The sequence below is a fragment of the Lytechinus variegatus genome, chromosome 16 (genome assembly GCF_018143015.1).
Source record: "Lytechinus variegatus isolate NC3 chromosome 16, Lvar_3.0, whole genome shotgun sequence".
NCBI classification, from domain to species: Eukaryota; Metazoa; Echinodermata; class Echinoidea; order Temnopleuroida; family Toxopneustidae; genus Lytechinus; species Lytechinus variegatus.
This window is the reverse complement of record NC_054755.1, coordinates 9,557,091-9,560,501: the sequence shown is the minus strand read 5'-3', so window position 1 is coordinate 9,560,501 and position 3,411 is coordinate 9,557,091.

Genomic DNA, 3,411 nt, shown 5'->3' with positions numbered 1-3,411 from the left:
TAGCTTTGCAGCAACAGTGAAAGATCCAATTTTCCCACAAATCCCATTCAATATATCAAAAGAAATCTTTCAAAATTTCTACTCGGAAAATGTCTTTAATAGCAAGATCTGAACTTTCCAAATTCCATCTGCATCTTTTGATAATTGCGTGGGACATGACAGTTTAATCTTGGCAAACACACTTTAAACTTTGTCCTCTTTCCATCCCACGTCGCCCATCTCTTCTCAAATATTGTGTTGCAGTAAATAGAATGGACCTCTTTCCCACTGCCAACTATTTCCGCATACACCCAAGCTGGGGTGCAGAGCTGCAATAACCTCTACTACCACAAGCAAGCTGCAGACTCAAAATGCCATTCAGACTATCCTCCAACCCAAGAGAATCCCCCTCCCATATCTTGAAGCTTAAAGATAAATGAAGGTAGTTGCAGTAAACAATGATTTCACGAGAAAGTCTGTAAAGCCAGGCTTAATTGTCGTTATATCATCGAGGATCTAGATCTGGTAGTTACATAAACCGAACTTTGTGAAATCTTGAAATCTACGCTGAAAAATGTTCACACTGAAGATCATCAACACAGATAAGTGCACATGGGACAGTGTATTATTATTGCTTTGAATGTCGGCCCGACGCTTGACCCAAATCCCGTGCTTATTTGCTAATTTCTCAGCAATTACACAATTTCTTCCAAAATCCTTTATACAAACAGACACTTTGGTGGTCATTTCATTGGATTCTGTACGAACTCATTTTGAAATCGTTACCACAACTGGCATTTATCTTAAAAGTTCTTTCTTCCCTTCTCAATAATGAGTGTCAATGTCGAGATGATGTCGGACTTTACAAGTTGGAGCAGCTCCAGGGACCTATTGCATAAATTTGCCATCGAATGGTAAATTCCATGGTAATGCTGCCCAGCAAAATCAAGGAACCTATGCACGTTACCATTGGATGACAAAGCTATCATAATTGTAACTTTCATGCAACAGGACACTGACCCATATTGATTTTGTCCATAAACTAATCATGTAGACTAAATAGGGTTCAAGTCTAGACCAGGTGGATATTAGTTACATCATAAAAAAGGGTATACTTTAACTAGATTGTAAAAAGGTCATGGGTTTAAATGGCAATCAGACAAAAATGGTAGAAGACAGATAGGTTGCAGACAAACACGGAATAGACAGAAGAAGGCAGACAAAGTTGTAGACCCACTGGAAATTTACCTCCTCAACATGTAATAATAATAATATTAATAACAATAATAATAATAATAATATATATGTTTACCCAGGGTAGCTACTTCAGTTCTGGAAACTGTTCTCCCAGCAGGCCCTGCTATCATTATTACCCGGCTAAGCTAAGCTACCGATTCAGGTGCACACAGCTTTTTGAGGAATTGTTTCCTGGCGGTACCCATTTACCTCAACTGGGTTGAGTGCAGCACAGTTTGGATAAATTTCTTGCTGAAGGAAAACACGTAAGAAAGAGGATCATCTTGATAACTGAGAGTGTTTTCAGTGGGAACAGACCCTCCATGTTTTCATCCAGCTCTTCCTTGAGAGCGTGGTGTTTAATCACAACTGGTCGGGAAAGGGGCTACGAATCCAATAAATACTGGGAGGCGGGTCTGCAGCAAACTTTGCACATGCCTTTCCCCATTGACGCTGATCAAACAAAACCAATCCTCCATTTTACTTTCCGTCAATTTCATTTCATCAGCAAGCCACACTTACTCTTCCATTTTATGTCTACAGATTTGGTTATATTTAGTACAATATATTACAATATATCATTAATTATTCACATCAAATTGGGTTACTTGATTTATAGTATATATTGAACATAATTATGTCTTGATATAAATTATAAGATTCATCTTCAATATAATGCTGGAGCCAGTTTTGAAAACTTCTCTTTATTCAACAATTCAATGATATCAAACAACATACTCCGTGATCAAGTTTCCAATAAAATTCTATTCATAATTTCAATATTCAATCCAAAATAAATATATGCACAACCTAGTTTACTTTCTTTCATTATTAGGAAAATTGTACTGTCAATGAAATAGTGCATGTTTAAATTCAAGGGAAATACAGTTTTATACATCTCTCAATACAGCTTATTCATGTCAAATTTTCCATCAGGCCTTATAAAAGCTATCATCTGTCATCGAGAATTCCCTCTGAAGACTTGCAAATGAAGTTTCTGTTATTACCGGTAATGAGAGTAGGTCTTTCTTTGAAGCTGGCATGAACACAATTTACCAACTCGGTTAGCATAACAGAAGAGAGAAAAACGGCAGCATTTTCCACGAAGTTTACAACATCCTTGCAGGTTCTTTTTCGAAATAAAAAAAACCTGACGACTTTAGGACGATTCTGCAACCCCAGCAGCTCTAGGTGGTGACTTCCGCTCATTAAATGCTAACAATGAGTAATTTTTCAAGACCTTTCATAGCTTTGGGCTTTAATATGGACTGCCCTCATTTGAAACACGGCTCTAGATATTTTCGTTAGTGATGTTTCAATGTTTCAGACATCCTTCCTCTATCTCTCGCTTTTCTCTCTCTCTTTCTCTTTATCTACCCCTCTCTCTTTATCTTCCTACCATTTCATATTCTATATCGTCCTTCCTTCATTTCCTCATTCCTTTCTCCCTTCTTCTTCTTCTCCAGTGGCTCATTCTCCTCCTCCTTCTACTTCCCCCTCCTCCTCTTACTTCTCCTCCCCTTTTTCTTTCTCCTCTTATCATGCCTCTTCCTCCTCTCTTTCTCCTTCTTCCTCATCCTTCTTCCTCTCTATAAATGCAATAGACGTCACTGATCACACTCTTCTCAGAGTGATGCAAGGGATCAATCCCTTTGGAGTGAATATCCTTACACTATACAGATCACATGATAGCTCCTGCTTGTGTGAACTCTGTGTGTGTCTAGACATTTTCACTCCAAAAAGGTGTAAAATAAATTCTCAACAGATGTCAATTCCACTCCAAAAGGGCTGGTCCCCACATCTCACTCCAAGAGGAGAGTGATTAAGGAATATCTCTTTTGCATTTTGAGGACTCCTCCTCCTTCTTCTCCACTCCATTACCTCCCTCCTTCACTATTTTCTTTCCCCTTCTCCAGTCTCCCTCCCCCATCACCAAGTGTTATCCCCATCCCACTCCATCCCGCTCCATGAACGCAGAAAGTCGTCACAATCCTTTAGTATTTCAACTTTCATGAACGGTTTCATCTTTCTATATCTTATCTCATCATTCAAATTTAATCACTTCCCACTTCCTCCTCTAAATCACCCTATTCATTCATTTCCTTAATACCATTTCTTCTCAGGTAAATGAACTCCATCTCAATTCTTAGAAAAGCATCCACATCACTTCCTTTATTACTACAGCCTTGACAGGCC